At 36.5% G+C, this 22,856-nt stretch overlaps 1 protein-coding gene across 2 annotated transcripts in view; it reads left to right on the top strand.

Annotated features, from left to right (window-relative positions):
- The window catches only part of CTNNA2 (catenin alpha 2), a 1,529,678-nt gene that overhangs the window by 169,731 nt on the left and 1,337,091 nt on the right, over positions 1–22,856 (top strand). The window lies entirely within an intron of this gene.

Here is a 22,856-nt window from a genome sequence, read left to right as displayed (position 1 = left end):
TGCCTTTATCACCTGAGTCTCTGGTGTGGGATGGGGGAGGACTTTCTTCATCTTTTAATTCAGTTCCTATACAGCTTTTCTCTAAATAGGTTCATGGTCAGAGGGGTCTTTCTGTTTGTGAGTGCTTCTGCTTGTCTCTGGTCCTACAAGGTCACTCCTGAAGATCTGTATTTTCTCCTCAGAGAATCAGCACTACTACATAAATATTTTTGTACAAATAGGTCTTTTTCTCTTTTTGTGGACTTTTTGGAATGTAAACCTAGAAGCTATATTGCTGGATCAAAGGGTTTGCACAGTTTTGTAGACCTTTAGGCAAAATTCCAAATTACTTTCCAGAATGGTTGGATCCATTCATAACTACACCAAGACTGGATTAGTGTCCCAATTTTCCCACATACCCTCCGCCATCGAACATTTTCTTTTTGTGTTGTATATGCCACTTCAATATGTGTGAGGTGATACCTCAGAGTTGTTTTAATGTATTTCTCTTAGATCAGACTTCTAATTTAAAAGGAATTCCTTACGATTGTGTTCCACTTCAGGTAATTTGGGTGAAGGTTGTAAGGGGCTAAAATTCTACCTATTCTGTCTAAAATATCTAATGAGTGGTCACCAATAAATTATAAGCTTTAGCAAGAGTTAGACTTTTAAGCATTTATTAAGGAGAATAAGAATTTGATAACTCCACTCTCCACCAGCATCCTGACGAATGAGAGTGAGGGCACCCCCTCTTCCTCCCACACACAAGCGTCACTTCCTGATGCCAAAGAAAAGCTTCATGGTCTTGCCCTCAGAGGCCTTCTCCTCATGGTGGAGCTTTCCTACAGTACATCTCCAGCAGGTGGCATTATTTCCATCATTACAAGGTAGATCATCTTTCCAGGTTGCCCAAGTTTGTGGGTCATCTGGGTGTAGAGGTGTTCCCTTTGTCCAAGAGTGACAAAGTGCCAGGATGTTTCTCTCCTAACCCTTCATTAGAGATTGGCCTTTGACATTTGAGAGTGTCACTGACTCTTTTATTCATAAAATACTAGCATCATTAATAGAATGATTAATTTCTCCAAACTTTTGTCTCTCAAACATGTTAAACAATACACCTTTACATATGGAAAGCCCATCTTAGCTACACAAGTTGGCAGGGTCTCAACTTGTGCTAAACCTCTATTATTTTCAGTTTGCTTATCTGTAGAATGTAGGATAATATAGTACTTACCTCACAGTTTTGGTATAAGGATTGAATGAAATATAATTAAAGCAGTATGTAAACTTTAATATGCTATATTGAAGTTTGCTATTATTATCAGTTTATGCATACCATTGCTCCTTATCCTGCTTCCTTTATTTGTATTACTAAAATATTTTAATAAAGAGGGAAAATTATGGTAATAAATTCACTAAATTTCCTCTGTAGTGGAAGTAATCCTTAAGTTTTTTGAATAAAATTGTGTGTGCCAAAATTTGAAGGATTCATGTTTCTCTTTTTTTAAACTATTAGCTATGTATTCACTTAATGACTGTAATTCAACTCATTTATAATCATTTAACAGAGATCTGATGGCATTAAATAATATTTCACTTCTGTTCAATATCTGACATCTTGATAAAGGGGGAAGAACACGGGCTTGAAATCAGAAGACATGGGTTTAAATCCTCCCCTCTGATCCTTGTGACTTGTGTAATCAAGACATTTAAACTCCCGTGTCCCCAGTTCCCTCATCTGCAAAATGAGAAAGTGGGAACAGACAACCTCTAAGGGGGTCATACAACTCTCTATATACAAGTCCGTTTTAATGTACTTTTATGGAACGCAAACCAGCCAGGATTGAGTTCCATTTTGAAGTAGATTTCTTTCCATTTAAATTTGTAATTTGTAGAGTCTCACTATGGCTGACCAAATCCTTTTTGAGGAATAGATAGATCTGCAGGAAGAGGGAAAGAAATAGAAGTATTATCCACCTTGAAGTTGCCCTAAAGGCTAACTTACTTTTCCAAATTATTAAGGTATAGCACCTTCTCTGGTCTGGACACGTTGGGTCTCCAGTGGGAAGGAACTCTTGTTCCCCTCCAGATTCTAAGATTCTGAGGAGTTGGGGTGTCTAACTCTGTAGCTCTCTAGCCTCACCCATTATCAGCCAACCAGTTGAACTCCATCAACATTTAGAAGAGATTATATAAGAGGTATAGAGAGTGGAGTTATAAAAACAATCTCCCCAAATTAGGGGCTCCCACTTTCCACACACAAACAGAGGAAAGAATATGTTTGAACTTGATGATATGTATGATGGCAGGGAGGCATGGTTATAGAAAGAATGTGTGTCCAATTTTGTGATTTTTGCCCTGAAAATACTTTTTGCTCTTTGTGGAATCCTACTGAAATTCTATCTATATGTAGCTATCTGCTGTTTTCAGAGATCAATTAATTCTTAAATCTGTAGCTAGACTTCTCTCCATTCTGAAGCCATCTTCCCAGAAGTGACGAGCATCACCTGGGAGCTATATTTTATGAGGTCTATGGGAGTTTCCTCTCTTTTTGGCTACCATGACTCTGATGGCCCCATCTCTGGTTGTCACTCAAATTCTGATGGAATTTCCGGGTCACACAAACTCTCAATGTCTCCTAGCCTCTCCCATCTCATAATGTTCATTTACCAGAGCAGGGAAAAGCAATACAAAGGAAACAAAGGCACGGGATACTCATAGACACATAGGAGCTAGGAAGGTGTCATTTCTGCCACCTAACCACTGTCAGTAGTCCTGTTTTCGCTCATTGCCAGGAAGGAAGAGAGACTGAGAGATCAGCATGTCTTGTTGGTGATAGCTAAGTGTTTCAGTGTCTAGAATGCTGAACTTGGAGTAAGTCAGACCTGGGTTCAAATAATACCTTTGACATTTACTAGTTATGTGACTGTGGGCAAATCACTTAACCTCTCTCAGTCTCAATTTCCTCACGTGTAAAATGGGGACAATCATAGCACCTACTTCCCAAGGTTGCTGTGAGGATCAAATGAGAAAATTCATGTACAGTATCTGGGAACCTTGAGCTATATAAATGACAGCTGTTGCTACTGTACATAAACAGTTGTAGCACAGCACCTCCTGAATTAGGGTTCTTCTTCCTCAACCAATTAAAAGACTTTTTACCATCACACTGTACAAGACCATCAGTCACAGATGGCAAGACAATCTTTCAAAGTTTCATATTTTGGATTGGGACCAAGCAAGTGCTATCTGTGCATGCTCTGTATGAACCCACCAGGAAAAGCAAATCCAGCCACACTCTAAGTACTGGGCCTTCATCGACTAGTACTCAATTATATATTTGCAAATTTCCTTTGGGGTGCTTGATCTATTTGCAAACATGAGGCTACAAGCTGCCTTTGTCTCATACTGGTTCACAGTCCTTTAGGGCTTGTAAGAAGCACTGTTGAGGCAGCTAGGTGGCACAGTGGATAGAGCACTGGTCCTGGAGTCAGGAGGACCTGAGTTCAAATTTGACCTCAAACACTTAACACTTATTAACTGTGTGACCCTGGGCAAGTCACTTAACCCCAATTGCCTCTCCCCCTTCCCCCCCCCCCAAAAAAAAAGCACTGTTCTCAGATTTTCCACCAATGCTGACTTAGATTTTCCTCATTACTCTCAGTAGAACATTTTATGTTCTTCTGTCTTGAGCTACCTTTGCTCCAGAGAGGTCAACAAGGAGAAGGGTTTTCCCTTTAGAATCTAAGCAGGAGTCATTCTATACTACTTGCGATGATAGGTTCCACTACGGGGTATCCAACCATACAAGAGAGAATATAGCAGTGATACTGAAAACATCTCCCACAAAATGATTGGAAGGTACTTAGTTAAATAATGCCATGTTCCACACGAACTCAACATCTACCTGTGTGCTGGGTAGTACATGCAGGCAGCTCTACCCTGGCTCACTTCTACAGTATAGAAGCTCTCCTTTGAATCTAGACTTTAAATCTGGCTCACTGTAAGAATCTTAATATGTTTGAAAGTTGTAGTAATAACTATACCTTTTCTAGTACTTAAAATAAAAAGAAGAAAAAAATTAGCCTGATACTTGCAATATAACAATAAATTGATTACGGGGAAATATTATCTTCTCCTTAATCTTGTTGTTATTTTATCCATAAGTCTAAAACCAAAGCAATCAATCCAGTTAATCAGTTTTTCTATACTGCCAAAGGAAAATGGAGTGTCTAATCAACCAGGTTATACATAAGTAATGTTATTTTTCAATGTTATCATACTACTTGTGCCTTAGTGTGCTTTATTTCATATCATCACATGTTATTGCATGGTTTTTCATCTGCCTCACACATTTCAGAAATACCTTTTGTCCACCAAAGCAAGCCCACCATTTTGTATTTTATATATTTCCAACATGACACCATTCATATTCTTATTTTATGATCTTTGTTTCCTGAGTGCATGGTCAGGCCAAACTCCTTTGGGGAGTTGTGGATCATTCCCAGAAAGTTCAACAGTGCACCACTGTTTTGTACAACAGGAAAAATATAATCCACAAAAACAACTGCACCTGGAGTACTTCACAATCTTCAAGGAATCTCTCTTCAACTTGGATGAACTCAATTTTTTTCCATCATAGTCAGAATATCTTTGGTACATTTATGTCTTCCTGTTTTATTCCTTGCCTCATTTAAGAATTGGAAGCTTCTTGAATGTCATTAATGTAAGGCAAAGAGTCCATCCATTATACATTGTAGAATATTACTTACAAAGTCATGCCTCTTCCTTACTAATATTCTCGTCAACGATTCCCTCAGTTCATGTGTAGATGAGTATAATAAAGATAGAAAAGCAGTCCTGTAGATCAGTCATAATTGTTGTTCTGTTGGTCATTTGGGGTTTTAGAATTGATAAGGTCTGAGATTTTCTCCCATGCTTTTGTTACCTTCATGTTTTCCAGATACCTTGTGAATTAGTCTGCCAACATTTTTTTTTTTTGGTGGGGCAATGGGGGTTAAGTGACTTGCCCAGGGTCACACAACTATGCCAACATCTTCTTATTGTTTTAGATATACTTAGAATGTTTTGGCTACTTTTGTCATTTTTTTAAAGTGTTATTAATTCTCTCCTTTGAAGTCACAGCAGGGACTGATTTTAAAGATTACAAAGGAGATGACTTCAATTTGATAGTAAAAGTATTTTGTGATAAAAATAAAAATTAAAAAGACTGCAGATTTTTTCTCATTGACTTCCATTTTTTGTCCTATTTTCATTTTCATCCCTAAAGTACCCTCTGGATGAATTTCTTTAGCTGGATCTTTTGCTAAGCTTTCTTGCCCTACATTGTATGTCATAGCCTCATGAGATTATACTGTTCAAAATTCTCCATAATTATTTTCCATGAAATTCTACAAGAAAATTTCTATTCTAAACCAGTGTTTCTTTTGAGTGCCATCTTCATCTGCTTCTCACTTCAGCAAATCTTTTCTAATTAAGTCACTTTTTAACGTTCTTTTTGGTTCTTTGTTATGACAGTTGATTTGCATTGGTTAAATTTTGTATACAATTATTTTAATGTGTTGATATAATTTTGCTGTTCATTATCTGACTTTAATTATGTATTGTAAAAATAGTTCAGGATTTAATTATGTTAATTAGATATTTCATTTTTTCTCATCTTTTTTCTAGCTTTTTACTAATTTTGATCTTTGTTCTAGCTAATTGACAATTTAGCTTTTCAGAATAGTGGGAAAAGGGGGCAGAGGTTGATAAGACTCATACTTTTTAAGACTGCTTATAAGATTTAACTTTCCTTTGGTTATTGTGATGAAGAGTGAATTTATTGATGAACAACTGAATTATGACTATCTTGACATCCTTTATAAACACAAAAACAAAAGCATCTACACGGAAGGGTAGATCATGAATACTACTTGAATTCTTGAAAAAAGGAATTCTTGAAGCTGATTTTATCCAAGAGCAACCAAAAGTATTATTTCAGAGAAATAATTGCAATGACTCTTATAATGCCCATGATAAGTATTTTTAAAAATACTATCATAAAAATTATAGGAAAGTATGAACAGTGGTTGTAGAGGTTAAAGAGGTAGAGATGCCCTATGAGTGACAATCATATTCTCAAAAGTAAATCTGTACTTTAATATTTGGTGACTAATGAAAATATGAACATAGGTTAGTGTAGGAAAAATGTATATTCGAAAGTATGGCTCTGAAAGAGTTAATGAGAGAGTATTCAAGACTGGTAGACTAAACAGAAACTTTAAGCTTTTGTGTCACACACACACATATATATGTATATATATATACAGATATGTGTGTATATATGCATATATACATACATATACACATAAATTTATATCTATATCTATATCTATATCTATATCTATATCTATATCTATATCTATATCTATATCTATATCTATATCTATATCTATATCTATATCTATATCTATATCTATATCTATATCTATATCTATATCTATATCTATATCTATATCTATCTATATACACACACACACATACACATACACATATGGGGGGCAGCTAGGTGGCACAGTAGATTAAGCACCAGCCCTGGATTCAGGAGGACTTGAGTTCAAATCCGGCATCAGACACTTGACACTTACTAGCTGTTTGACCCTGGGCAAGTCATGGTTACCCTCATTGCCCTGCTAAAAAAAAAAAATCTACTTAAAAATAAATAAAAACACAAATATATATCTGTGTATATACATCAATAGGCACATACATTTTTATGTATGAAATGCTGGATAAAAACAGCACCAAATAACATTAAAATGAAATTAATTATATTTTACCAGAATGCAAAAGTCTCCTTATTTAAGTCGTTGTAATCTATAAATCATCATTCTGTGTATAGGCAAACCATTGACTTTTTAGGGCAAAGATCAATTTTTTTTTTCTCTAACATAGTTTAACAAAACAAGCACCACTTCTACATCAACAGTTTTCTGGTGCCCCAAAGTTTCTTCATGAATTACTGTCCTTTTTGGACTTTATCCTTCATGGGAAAAAATGGGTCAGACTAGGTTTTTATATTCATTTTGCCACATTCCTTTCTTTCTACCTTCTGGACAAAACGTTTTAATATTTCAGTGAATTGGTTTAGTTGTCTGTGCATTCAGTGGAATCATTAGACAACTCTACCTTTTTCCTTCTCATTAGACTTATTTTTTCTTTATTACCTATTTTTACCAAAATCAATAACAGTAATGAATGTAGGGTGTGGTGGTTTAAAGATTGTAAAATAGGATATGTTTGCATGTACATACACATATATGTATCTATATGTGTGTATATATCTACATATATCTCTATCTATCTATCTATCTATCTATCTATCTATCTATCTATCTATCTATCTATCTATAATCTTTTGTTCCTTATGGTAAATCCTATGCAATAAGTGCTATGATCATGCCCATTTTACTGAGAAAACTGAGGTTTAGTGATATTAAGAGAACTACCAAGTATTCACAGCTTTTAAATACCTTGTTCAGGATTTGAATCCAGGTCTCCTGATTCCCAGCATTCTAGTCATTGTGCCACACTCACTTTTAAAATGTATTGATATAAAATTAATGGCTCTTGCAAATTACTTCCTAGAACAGAAATGATTTCCACATTAGGAAATTAATGCTATTGCTTGTTAGTATCAATTGATTATTTTGCAAAACGTGCTTTCTGCCATATAAACATTGCATGAGAGATCCACTTAGCAATACTTATAAATAATTTAAATTTAAAAAAAAACTTAATTTTTTTCAATTGACTATGACCTAAATTCCCTTTACTTTTGAAGCTTTTAGTTTTACTCTTTTTTTTTTTTTTTTTTAGTGAGGCAATTGGGGTTAAGTGACTTGCCCAGGGTCACACAGCTAGTAAGTGTTAAGTGTCTGAGGCCGGATTTGAACTCAGGTACTCCTGACTCCAGGGCCGGTGCTCTATCCACTGCGCCATCTAGCTGCCCCTAGTTTTACTCTTAAGCTAAGAATTAAAATATATATTTTTTTATATTTTCATGTTGCATTTTCATTTCATAAATGATAAATAGGAATTTTAAATAAAAAATGAATAATTTATAACTTCATTTGAAAACAACTACAAAAAATAGCAATCAATATGAGTTGAGGACAAAAAAATTTAAATTTATCCATTCTCTTTGAAATTTCAACTGAGAAATGACCAACAATCACCCTATATCTCTCCTCCATTTCATAGTCAAATACTGAGGGAGGAAAACGTGCTCTCATTGTCTGAATTTCCTAACTTCTCATTCACTTCTTAGTTCTTTGCAACCTGGCTTTTTATGGCACTACTAGCTTGAAATAGCTTTTTCCTAGGTCATCACCAAGCTGTAAGCATTAAATCACATAGATGTTTCTTAATCCTCTTTCTTGGTTGTTCTGAAGCATTTGAGCTTCTTGACTATTCCTTCCTCCTTTCTTTCTAATCAATAAATAAACATTTATTAAGCACCTACTATCTGTCAGGCACTGTGAATAGCACAGAGGATACAAAAAGAAATAAAAGACAGTCCCTGCCCTTGGGAGCTGACAATCTTACTTATCTTATCATGTCTTTTTAATCTTCCTTGTAAGCTTATAATCTATATCTCATTATACAGATACAGGTATAATCCAGTGTTCATTCCTGGGCTCTCATCAATAGGAAGCTAAGTAGCACAGGGGATAGGCTGTTGGACCTGGAGTTTAGAAGAGATGAGTTCAAATTTGGTCTCAGATACTTTTTAGCTGCATGACTGTAGGCAAGTCACTTTATTTATTTCTTAGGTTCCTCAACTGTAAAATAGGGATAATAATATAGTACTTATCTTCCAGGGTTGTTGGGAGACTAAAATAAGGTATTTTGTTAAGAACTTACAAAATTTAAGGATACTATATAAATGCTAAATATTATTATTATTATTATTATTATTATTGTGGTTATCCTCTTCCCTCTCTCTCTCCTTTTCTTTTCCTTTTTTGTATGTCTATCTCTGTTTTTCTCTCTGTTTCTCTCTCTCTCTCTCTCTCTCCCCCTTTCCCTCCCACCTTCCTCCCTCCCTCTCTGTCTCTGTCTCATTCTCGCTTGCTAACTCTTACTCTTTTGCTCTTGCTCTCGCTTTCTCATTATCTCACAGATCACCAGGTCTCATGTGTTAATGGCCATACCTATCCAAATGACTCCCAGGTCTACATATCCAGCGCCCTTTCCTTTGTGGAGGTCCAATCTCATATCACCAACAGCAAAGTGGGCATCTTTACTGTGATGTCCTATAACAATCTTAAATTCTTTCCATATAAAATGAAAATGATTCCCCCCCCTAAAACCCACTCCTCTCCCTAAGGTTCATTTTTTTTGGAGAGGGAACCATTATTCTTCCAGCCACTTACTTTCATGACCTTAAGTCTTCTTTCACTTTTTCCTCTCTTAGCCATGCCCCATATTCCATAAGTTTTCAAGTTTTATTGATCAGACATTCATATTATCCCTTGCATCTATCCTTTTCTCTAGCATGCATAGTGATAACATAAGAAGAGGCTCCTATGGTGTCTAATCTAGATTATTCAAGTAACATCCTAATTGAGCTTTCTGTCTCTACAATTTTTTTCACTCTAATACACCCTCCATATAGTTTCCAAGTCAATATATCCAAAGAGCTGGATGGACTTGGATCATTCTCCTACACAAGAAATATCTATGGCTCTTAGTTGATTAGGTTTTTTTTTTTTTAATGTCTTTGATACATAAGCTCCTTTACAGTCCGTCTTCAACCTACTTTTACTGACTGATTTTGTATTATTCTCTTTCACATATTCTATGTTCCAATAAAAATGGTTTCCTTGATGATGGTAGCCTGAAACTCAAAATGAACTCATGTTTGTGAGAGAATCTTAGGAAAAAAGAGAAAAAAAGGTGTGGTTATGGTTAGTGATCAGAGTGGTGTTGATGGCTGGTTGTGGTGTTAGGTTTCTAGAAAACAATCCTGTGGACATATTCTGATCTCTATTCTGACAAGTCAGTGGTCTAACTCTATATAGACATTTCATGTACATGTGCATAGCTAACATTTACATAGCACAGTGCCAGGTCCTGTGCTAAGTGTTTTCTTAGTATCATTTCATTTGCTCCTCACCAAAACCCTGAGAGATAGGTATTATTATTATCTTCACTTTACAGATATGGAACCTGAGACAAATAGAGGTTAAGTGACATGCCCAAAGTCACACAGGTTATAAATATTTGAAACTGGATTTCAACTTAGATTGTCCTTACTCCAGGCCTGATGCTCTATCTACTATGCCACCTAGCTGTCTATATACCTATATGTACATATGTGTATGTATATGTTTATATGTAAACATATATGCATATATGCATGCATACATGTATAACTGTGGATGTTTGTGTATGTGTACAGACACAAAATATATACATATGCAACATTCTATAGAAATAAGTATATAAAAAGGAAGAAAGAGAGAAAGAGAGGGAGAGAGAAATAGAGAGAGACAGAGAGATACAAAGGGAGACAGAAAGAGACAAAGAGTAATGAGAGAGAGAGAGAATGTTATATCCTTCCTATATGTCTTTGCACAGTATGTTTCCCAAAACCTGCAATGCCGTCCTTTTACACCTTTACCTTTTGGAATCTTTAGCTCACTCCAACATTCAGCTGAAATGTTGCTTCATAAAAGATGTTTTTTTTTTTTTTCCTGATTTCTTCGATTATTGGTTCTCACTTCTCACCCACTGTATATACTTTATCTAGTTTTAATCCTTTCATTTACCTTTAGTCTTTCTCTGTCTACTGGCTGCTTCCCTGAAACCCACAAACATGCCTGTATTTCCCTATATCTTAAAAAAGACAAAACAAAACAAACACAATAAAACAAAACAACCCTACAACCTTGCTTGATTGATTCATTCCTCAGCTATTGCCTTATTTCTCTCCTCTCTTTCATGCCTAAACTTCTTGAAAGGTTTTCTACCATCATTGCTTTTATTTTTTTTTCTCTCACTTTTTTTTTAACTTTCTGAAACATAACTTCTGACCTCATCATTTGACTGAAACTGTTGTCCACAAAGTTAATAATCCAATCTCCAAATATAATGTCCTTTTTCAGCCATCATCCTTCTCAGCTTTTCTGCAGCCTCTGATATTGTCAATCATCCTGTTGTCCTTGATATTCTCTTTACTCTAGGTTTTCATGACACTTGTATGGCCTGGATCTCTTCCTTCCTCAGTCACCAGCCCTCAGTTTCCTTTTCTGTGTCCCCTAAGACTCTGTCCTTGGTCCCTTTTTCTTCTCCTTTACTATTTCAGCTGGTAATCTCTGCTCTAGTGAATTCCGTTATCCTCTCCTATACTGATGATTGTCAAATCTATTTATCAAACCATAAACTCTCTCCTGATTTCTAACCTCACATTTCCAAATGCCTGTTGAACATCTCAGATTGGATTCCCTATAGACATCTTGAACTTAACATGTGCAAAATTTTTATTCATCTTTTCTCCCCAAAACCTATGTCCCAAACCTCCATACTACTGAAAAGGACACCACCATCCTCAAAGTTACATGTTTTCATCATCCTTGCCTCTTCATTCTCTTTCACCTCCTTGCCAGTATCCAATATATTGTCAAATACTGCAGAGGATACTTTCACTACAATTCTCATATATGCCTCTTTCTCTCCTTTGACTCTGTTACCACCCCAGTATATTTATGCCTTCATTATCTCATGGCTAGACTATTGCAATAGCTGTTTTCTTGATTTCTTCTCCCTGCCTTAAGTTTCTCTCCATTCAAATCTTTTCTTACCTATCAAAACAATCCTGGGCAGCTAGGTGTCTCAGTGGATAGAGCACCGGCCCTGGAGTGAGGAGTAGCTGAGTTCAAATCCAGCCTCAGACACTTAACACTTACTAGCTGTGTGACCCTGGGCAAGTCACTTAACCCCAATTGCCTCACTTAAAAACAAAACAAAACACAACAAAAAACAAAAAAAAACAATCCTTATAAAATACAGATCTGAACATGTAATTTTCAAATTCAGTAACTCCAGTGGTATCCCCTTCCTTTTTTTTTTTTTTTTGGTATCCTATTACTTTCAAGATCAAATATAGTATCCCCAACTGGTTTTTAATGCCCTTTAAAAACTGTCCCCTTTGCCAATCTTCTAACAAATTACTCTGTTCTATATCCTCCATGATCCAGTGACCCTAGCCTCTTGTTGTTCCTCACAGAAGACATTCCACTTAATTTCCCAACTCCATTCATCTTCACTGGCTGTCCCTCATACCCAGAATTCTTTTCCTCCTCACTTCTACTTCCTGACTACCCTAGCTTCCTTCAAATCCCACCATTCTCAAGAAGCTTTTCCCAGTTCTCCTTACTCTTAGTTATTTACATAGGGGAAGCAACTATATTTTACATCTGTAAAGCACCTTTCAAAATGCTTGTTGATTGCCCAGTATTCTAAATACATACATATACAAACATGTGTACATGTACACATGCATACACAAACACATATGCATGCATACATGCAAGAATGCACTCACACATACATATGTAGCTAGATGGCTCAGTGGATAGAATGCCGTGCTGGGAGACAGACCTGAGTTCAAATCCAGCTTCAGACACTTACTAGCTATGTGAACCTGGTTAAATTACTTAACCTTTGTTTCCATTAATCCAATGGAGAATGAAATGTCAAAGACAAATAAATACCTTTGTCAAGAAAATTCATGGTCCATGAGGTCATGAAATTTGGAAATGACTGAACAACAACATATACATATGCATATATGTATATGCATTTGTAATCTCATACTGGGAGTTATAGGATGATAATACTTTTCTTTTTTTTTTTTTTCATTTTCAGTGCTTAGCATAAGGCCTGGCAGATAGTAGACATTTGCTAAATGAGTGTTCACTTTTTATGACTGCGTGTGGTGTGTTCCACCAATAAAATGTAAGCGTCTTAAAGACAGAACTTTTGTTTAATCTTCATGTCCACACTGCTCATTGTACTCCTTGACACACAGCATATGATTAATGCATGTTTTGAATCAATGGATAAATATACGAATGAATGAGAAAATAATAATATAGGAGTGCACTTCTACATTCATGTTACTAGAGCTTCTCTGAGTCAGCCTTATGCACATAGTCTCACATTGCTACTGCTGCTTTAGGATTCCTCCCCATGTAACAGTCATAACAAAACATTTGGTATCACAATCATGGAGAAAGGCATTCACTTTAAATAGTATGCAAATTAAATGGAAACATTATTAAAAATTAATATTAGATGCAGCATCATTCATAAAGCCACTTCCTCCTATGCCTCTAAGCTTAGATGGATATAAGGCTATCTTCTTAGCCTCCTCCCTGCTTTCTGATTGCCACAAGGTTGAATGCTGGTGAAATAAAATTGGATCATGATTTGCCCATTGGACAAACCCCAGAGGTTCAAGGTCTCCCACACAATGTGGACTCGATGTCTAAAATTACATTGCATCACAGTGACAGAACTATGTGTGGGAATTGCAATGACACTCCTTGCTGGGAGATATATTGCAGGGAAGTGCCATCATGAGGAGAAAGCATGTGACTTGGAAACCATGGGAGTTTAGTGTCCAGAAGTTACAGCCTGGTAGTTGTGTCAATCAGTGCTACCAGCCAATTAGCTTGGAGCTGTATGTGTGGACAGCCCTGTTTCTGGTTTCACAGGAGGCTTTGGGGAGAAGCTGAGGAGGGAGCAGCCTTTTCAGTTCCTGACTTGGGCTTGGCAGCAGAGACATGCAGGAGAGAGAGAGCAGACAAATCTCATACTTTATCCCCATGTTTCTCTTTACTAACCCCCAATATACTTTAATAAATACTTAAAAGTCTAAACTCTTGCTAAAGCTTCTAATTTAAGGCAACCACCCATTAGATTTTAGACATCATAGCTAGAATTTTAGGCCCTTACACATGGATCATAGCAGTCTTCAAGCCTGGTTTCTCAGAGTGACAAATGTGACTAAGGGGAAGCCCAGAGCCAAGCTTCCTGTCATGAACAGTGCTTCTGATTCAGTGACCAAAAGCTATCACTCTCTCAGTATCAAAAAAGTGTTCTACCTCAGTGGCCCAATTTTTAAAGGATGATCTTCCTGTCATTTGCAACACGACTTAGGTGCAGGTGAACATTAGCCTTTTGCATGGGTATCTAGGTTCCTTTTCAAAAGTCACTTTCCCTATCATTCATAGTAGCATTTTCACCCTTAATTCTTCACTTGATTATTTCCCTCTTATGAACCTTTCTGGATCTTCTCTCACCTTCCTCTGAATAATGTCCACAACCTGGTGATTATTTGAAAAATAGAAGATGGATAAGGCAGGGCAGACTCCATCTCCTATTACTTCTAGTTAAGTAAAAACCCTTATGTTTGTTTCTGAAAATACAATAGCATTGTCTGAATAGACAAAAAAATCCTTTAACTAAACATGTATGAATCACAGAATCATATTTGCAACAAGCAGCCTTGAACTAAGTAATTAAAGCTTTCTATTGCTCTCTGGCACGTTACAGAAAACTTGTTAATTGATTTTAGGAAGGGAAAAGTATGGGAGTTCTGTGAATGTATCTACATTTTTTTCTTTAACATTTTGTTAATAATACCAAATATACAGGATACTGTGGAGAGAGCACCAGGCCTGGAATCAGAAGGACTCATGTTCTTGAGTTCAAATATGACCTCAGAAACTCAAAAGCTGTGTGACCCTGGTCAAGTCACTTAACTCTGTTTGCCTCACTTTTCCTGATCTATAAGAATGAGTTTGGGAAGAAAATGGCAAAACACTCCAGTGTTTTTACCAAAGAAACCACCACCATGACCACCACAACAACAGATGGATTTCAACTTTCACCTTATGTTCACATTGGAGGAAGTCAGTTTAAAAACCTGGCCATGAGTAGAATATAGTATAAAATTTATCTTCTATATTTTTCTTTTTTTTATGACATATGAAGATCCTTTTTTTTATAACAAACAGTTATTTTATTTTTCCAGTTACATGTAAAGGTAGTTTTCAACATTCATTTTAATAAGATTTAGAGTTCCAAATTTTTCTCTCTCCCTCCCTTTTCTCCCACCTCCACAAGCCAGCAACCAATCTGATATAGGTTATATATGTAGAGTCCAAAAGTACTTTTTTTTAGTCTATGTTCAATCAATATAAGTTCTTTCTCTGGGAATGGATAGTGTGCTTCATCCTTAGACCTTCGGGATTGTCTTGGATCATTGCATTGCTTAGAGTAGTCAAGTCATTGACAATAGCTCATAGAACAATACTGCTCTCACTGTCCACAGTGTCCTCCAGGTTCTGCTCACTTCACTATACATCAGTTCATATGAGTCTTTCCAAGGTTTTTCTGAAATCATCCTGCTTATCATTTGTTATAGCACAGTAATATTCCATTACAATCATATACCACCAAATCTTCAGTAATTCCTCAATTGATGGACAGTCCCTTGATTCCCAATTCTTAGCCACCACAAAGAGTTGCTAGAAATAATTTTTGTACAATATTTTTCTCTTTTCTCCTTTTCACAATTACTATTGTTAACTGTTTCCCTCCCATCCTATTGCCTTCCCCATGATATTTATTCTATTATCCATCTTCTTTCATCCTATCACTCTTCAAAAGGGATTTGCTTCTGTCTGTCCCTTCCCCCAATCTTCCCTTCCTTCTTTTGTCCCTCCCTCTTTATCTCCTTCCCCTCATATTTTACCAAAGGGTAAATAGATTACTCTACCCAATTGAGTGTGTATGTTATTCCCTCCTTGAGTCAATTCTAATGAGGTTAAGGTCTTTGAGACAGTTTTGATAAGTGTTAGGCTCATTTCTGCCCACCTTAAATAGATTGGTCTGCCCAATTGGGTGTGCATGTTAATCCCTCCTTGAGCCAATTTTGATGAGATTAAGGTCTTTGTGCTTATTCTGATGAGTGTAAAGTACTGCGCTGCTCCTCCCCCATCTCTCCCCCACTCCATATGCCCTTTCCTATTTCTTTCATGTGGGATTTCACCCCATGCTACCTCTGCCCTTCCCCCCTCCCCTAGTACATTCTGTTTACCCCTCAAATTTACCCTAAAGATGTCATCATGGGGAAGCTAGGTAACACACTGGACAAAGTACCTAACCTAGACCCAGGAGGACCACAGCCCAAATCTGGCCTCAGACACTCACACACTGTATGAACCCAGGAATGTCAACCAACTCCAACCACACCACAAAGATAGATAAACAAAAATAAATACTTTTCAGATATCATTCCTTCATAATCAATTCCTACCTGTGCCCTCTGTCTAAATTTATTTCTATCATCTACCCTACTACTGAGAAAGTTCTTATGAGTGTAAGGGCATAAAATTCTAGCTGTGATGTCTAAAAATCTAATGAGTGGTCTCCTTAAATTAGAAGCTTTAGCAAGAGTTTAGAGTTTAAGTATTTATTAAAGTGTATCAGTGAAGAGTGAGAGGGAGGTAAAAAGCAAACTTCTTCTAACTCTCTAAGAGAGACCAGCATCTCTCCTCCCACCAAGCCAAGGTCCCAACACAAAAGGCCTCGCTCCTCCCAGAAGCCTCCTGTGAAACAGGAAATAGGGCCATCCACACACACAGCTCTAAGCTAATTGGTTGGTAGCATGGATTGACAGGACCCATGGGTGGCAAACATCACTTCCTGATGCAGATCTGACCTTCACAACCCCAGAAAAGTTCACTTCCGGATGTTAAAGTCACATGGTTTCTTTTCAGCCAAGATCTCACAATGTCCCTCTCAGCAGAGTGTGACATTCCAATTCTTACATGAGTTAGATGTATCATCTTCCCATAAGTTAGATGTATCATCTTCCCATGTAGGAATGTAAACAGTTTAACCTTTTAACATCCTACTTAATTTCTTTTACCTGTTTACCTTTTTATGTTTCTCTAGGGTGTTGTATTTGAAAGTCAAATTTTCCATTCAGTTCAGGTCTTTTCATCACAAATACCTGAAAGTCCTCTTTTTCATTGAAGTCTCATTTTTTCCCTCTGAAAGATTATACACATTTTTGCTGGATAGGTGATTCTTGGTTGTAATCACAATTCCTTTGCCCTCAGGAGCATCATATTCCATGCCTTCCAGTCCTTTAATGTAGAAGCTGCTAGATCTTGTGCTATATTGACTGTGACTCCACAGTACATGTATTCTTTCTTTTTGACAGCTTGCTATATTTTCTCTTTGACCTGGGAACTCTGGAATTTAGCTATAATATTCCTGGGAGTTTTCCTTTTGGGATCTCTTTCAGGAGGTGAATGGTGGCTTCTTTCAATTTCTCTTTTACCTTCCTCTTTTAGAATATCAGGGCAATTTTCCCTGACAATTTCTTGGTAGATGATGTCTAAGCTCTTTCCTTGATCATAGTTTTTGGGTAGTCTGGTAATATTAACATTATCTCTCCTGCATCTATTTTCCAGGTCAGCAGTTTTTCCAAGAATATATTTCACATTACCCTCTATGTTTTTTTTTTTTTTATTCATTTGGATGTACTTTATTGTGTCTTGGTTTCTCATAAAGTCACTAGCCTCCATTTGTTCAATCCTAATACTTAGGCAATTATTTTAATCAGAGAGCTTTTCCATTTGGCTTTTCAAGCTGTTGACATTTTTCTCATGGATTTCTTGCATCATCCTCATTTCTCTTTCCATGTTTTCCTTTACCACTCTTTCTTAATCTCCAAAGTCCTTTTTGAGCACCTGTATGGCCTTAGACCAATTCATATTTTTCTTGTAAGCTTTGGATGTAGGACCCCTGACATTGCTTTCCTCTTCTGAAGGTGAATCTTGATCTTCCTTGTCACTAAATAAACTTTCTATGGTCCTCACCTTTCCCTGTCTGCTCATCTTCTCTGCTTTTTACTTGACTTTTAGCTCCTTAATGTGGAGCACTGTTTCTAGGCTTCACTGTACCAAGCTTCAGAGGGTCCCTTGTGGTATGATTTAAGGAGGGGCAGGTTCTTCACTCACCTATCCTATTCCCTGGTCCATAGAAAACCCCATGCCAACTTGCTAATTAACCAGACAAATACTTTGTGTGCTGTGGCTGTTAGCTCCAACAAACCTGCCTGCCTCCCTCACCTGGGAAACTGCTACTCAAGCCTACTTCCTGATTCCCAGCAGGGGTGAAAAACCCAAGTTTTGCCTCAGCAGAAGCAGAGACCCCTGTAATTTCCTCCTGGCCAATGACTCAGCCCTCTCACCAGACCATGAGCTTAGTTCCCGATGACACTGTTGCTGCAGCAGATTCAGAGGCTCTGGAGGGTCTCCTTCCCAGGCTCAGACTACCTGGGACTGGATCTGTGTCAGCATGACTGTGGGATTGGGATCCACTCCTACCCTGGCACAGCAGCCCCCTCCTGCTAACCTTCTAAGCTGTCTTTGGTTGAAAAATGATCTCAGCACATACTTCAGTGGGCTTTCTTGCTCCATGGATTGTCTTCTGGCATTATTTGGAGGTTTTTTCGAGCAATCATGTTGTGAGTTCAAGACCTCACTCTGAAGATACCTTTCTAATTAAATGGTATTCGTTTGAGAAGTATCTTTGCCGAGCTTAATATATATGTCCACAACATGATCTGCAATCCAAGCTTCAGATGAAGGCACTGATTCTGAAGACTCCAAGGTGCTTGAGGCATGGTCTGTTCCTGATTGCGTCCAGACCAGGAACTGAGCTCCTCTCTCAGTCTGATCTGTGCCGTCTTTGCTTGGAAAATAGTCTCACCCTGTTCTTATGTGAGTTAGGCTGCACTGAGGGTTTTTATGACATTATTTTGGAGTGAGTGGATGGGTTTATTAGGAGTTTGTGGGAGTCACAGCCTCTCCTCTGCCATATTGGCTCTGCCCCCACCTGTATTTCATCAGTTCTCTATTAATTAATTTATTAATATTTATTTATATTAATTTAATTATTACATTAGATATATTTGGGCTATTTGTCTAAAATTAGTTAATAGAATAAGAAAAGGATAAATATTTTAACTCTGGGAAATTTGAGATTAAAATTATCCCTAGTTGTGGATGACATGTTGGTTTATTTAGAAATCCTGACAAAATCAGCAGGGAAATTACTTAAGACAACTAATAAATAGCTTTAGTAAGGGCACAAAAATATAAACAGAAATCACTAGCATTTCTATATAGTACCAACAAACATTTTGAGAAAATTGCAAAGAGGAGAAATCTCATTCAAGACACACAGACACACATAAAAAACAAAACAAAACAAAACAAAACAAAACAAAACAAAACAAACAAACAAACAAAAAACTATGTAATATCTGCGAGTTAACCCAGTAAGATACAGACAGTACTTACATAATTACAGTAGTTAAAAAATATGCAGAAATAAAGGAAGAATACTGAAAAATATATTTAATGATCTTAATTGGGCCATGCCAACATAATAAAAATCCCAGTTCTATCTAAATTAATTTACATAGTTAGCATCGATATAATCAACCTACAAGAGTATAATTTTGGGGGCAGCTAGATGGTGCAGTGGATAAAGAACCAGCCCTGGATTCAGGAGTACCTGAATTCAAATCCGGCCTCAGACACTTGACAGAAGCTGTGTGACCTTGGACAAGTCACTTAACCCCTATAACCCTGGAAAAAAAAAGAAGAAAAAAAAAGAAAAAGAAAAGAGTGTAATTTATAGAACTATATAAAATACCAAAATTGAGTTGCATAAATTAAAGTTTTTACCATCTCTATGGATAAATGAAAAAAATACAAAGGAATACATAGATACAAGTTCTATGTTATGAAGCAATAGTTATCAAAATTATTTTGTAATGGATAAAGTAGAAATAAAAGCTCAGACTATCATAATAAATAAATGTATACTAAAAGCATTTGAAAATATTAGACTAACTTTGAGTAACTCCCGGAACAGAAATTGCTGGGGAAAACAAGATTCATATTTTCCAGGAAAGACTGGAGAATCTGGAAAGGAATTCGTCAGCTATTCATTTTTGAACAATTTACTCTGAATACTGCTAGGAGGTTTCACTACCTAAAAATAAAAGTTCACATCAAATTTCAAATAAAAAATGAGAATTGAAAAAATATATTTTTCATAGGTATGTTTAGAGAATGTTTACTGATAAAGAAAATAATAAATTAAACACGAAAATTGACCATTGAAGTCAACCAATATGCTATCCTCACTTTATTGCCAAGGTAAGCAGGGTAAATGGCTTGCCTAAAGTCCTTCTCTTTTAAAGTGACAGGGACAAGATTTGAACTGAGACCCTCTGAATCCATGTACACACATATATTATATTGTGTCAAGTTTCTTATATATTGGATAAATTTTGCAATTATAATTACATATCACTAAATAATTTCTTCAGCAACAAAATCGGTGCAAATAGAATAAGATGAAAAACTTTTGTGTGAGGAAAAAAGAAACTTGGTATCAAATATCATAAAGGTGTATATAGACATAGATATATGTGTATGTATATATATATACACACATACAGATATACATATACATACATACAAATATATACATGTATGTGTCTGTATGTGTAAGTTAAGGTCCCCTTAATGGAGCTTTAGATGGTGTGGGCTCTGTGACATTATACTGCCTGATGACTCATATTAAGATGGAAGTTCAAAGAAATATCTCAACCCTTTTAAAAGCACATGTTATCTATCAATTTCTTTCCTACCTTAAATACGTGAGTTTGAGAAGTTGAGGACAAAAGGGATTAAGTGGTATATACATTGTCCAAAGTTGTCAGAGTATCAGATATATTTGTTTATCTATTTTTATTTAATTCAAGGAGACATTTAACATTAGATATGGTGGTGGTGGTTACAGAAAAATGATTGTAATATAAAAATAAATGTCATCAATAAAGTTTTGTTTTAAAAATAGTGAACATCTTATTCATTCTCTATATGCATATATGTGTGAATATATGTACATATGTCTATTGCACACAGACACACAGATGCATACACATACAAACACAGAGACACACTATATACACACATGTAAAGATACAGACATGTACACATACATACATATACACATATGTAGATAGGCATACATATGTATAGGTATACAGATATATTTAGATTTTTAAGGGTCCATGAAAGGCCAATATTCACCTGACAAATGGCTAAGCTCCTCTTCAGTTTGGTAGAAGAAAAACTTCACACTTAGCCAAAGAATAACAGGGGGTTAAAACATCTTTATGCTTTGTGGTCTTCCTCTTATTTTGGTGACATTGGCTGACTCTGTATGTATATTTGTGTTTGAACACAAGTATGTATGTGCAGTGAAAATATGGACATATGTCATATCTATTTTTATAAAAATATTTTTCAAAAAAAATGACATGACAGATTGTGGAGCAATGAGATGGGTTAGGACAAATATGCAGACTTCCAATTTGGTCTTTGGGTTTTTATATATTTAAACAAAGTTTATACCCACCCACACACTCATACAGTGAGACACAAATATCAATATACAGTCAGTTAATATTACAAAAAGCAATGGACAGACAACAAAGCACAAAGATCTGTTGACATCCTTTTATCCTTTCACTAAGAGTGAAAGTATTCCTTGATGGGAATGAAGAGCCCTTGACTATTTTTCATGTGACATTTTGCCTGTTGATGGCTCTTTAAAAACTTGTTCCAAAATCAAGGAAGGAAGCAGCTTCAAGGACCATGATCTCTGGCAGTAGGGGATAGAGCCAATCTCTGATATTAAGGAAGAGAGCCAACTACAGATTCAAGGGTGGATTAGCCTTGGTAGTTAAGTGCTGACTTGTAGAGAAGAGAAAAAACCTGGAAAACCTAGCTAAGTGACTTGATGTTTTCCTCTGGGACAGCATATGAGAACTTCCTGAAGAGAGAAAGGGTGTTGGGATCCTATATAGTGTAAAAGGAGTGCATAGTCACTGGCAAGTGTTGTCAGAATGTGCCCCTATTCTTAATTTTTCCACAGACACTGTGTATATTTGTCAGAGTATGCCCTAGACTTAAAGGGGGGGGGTGTTTTGGAGCTACTGCTCTTGTTATGCCATCTTAATTCTTGCCCTAACTCAAAGGTATAGATTCAAAATGATTTTGGATACATATTGGAAGTACTGTTATTCACATCCTTGCATCCAGAAAGGAAGTGAATATCCCTTTGGATTCACATTTGATCCTATTTCTTAGCTATGAGTCCAAGCCTTTGGAGATAAGGGATAAAGGGAAATTTTATCATTCTGTCAGTGGCAACTCAGTTACAAATGTTAGTGTGAAACTTTGCAGACCTTTATTTTGCATCATTGATTTAAAGCTAAGGAGAACCTTCAAAAGTATCCAGTTCAGTCTTCCATTTTTGCAGAGTAGTCCAGAGAGGGGAAGTAGTTTACCTAAAGCCAATCAGGTTGTGATCTACTGAGAAGGGTTTTCAAACACAGCTACACTGATTCCCAATTCAGCTCTCTTTCCCATCTCCCAATGTCATTTATAGATCCCTTCTCCTGGGTCAGGTAACTATCTTTCTCTTAGTTTAGTTATGATGTTTTTGCTAAGGATCCTTAGTCAACATAACTATCCTATTACCTTCTCCATTTAGAGAACATTGAAGGTCAAACTGATACTGTAGGATGTTAAAGTGAGAGAACCTCTTGTGTGTCAGATTTTGAGAGAGAGAGACAGAGAGAGACAGACAGACAGGCAGACAGACAGACAGAAAGAAAGAGAGATGGACAGAGACAG

The sequence above is a fragment of the Dromiciops gliroides genome, chromosome 2 (assembly GCF_019393635.1).
Source record: "Dromiciops gliroides isolate mDroGli1 chromosome 2, mDroGli1.pri, whole genome shotgun sequence".
NCBI lineage: Eukaryota > Metazoa > Chordata > Mammalia > Microbiotheria > Microbiotheriidae > Dromiciops > Dromiciops gliroides.
This window is presented reverse-complemented; position numbering and strand designations above follow the sequence as displayed.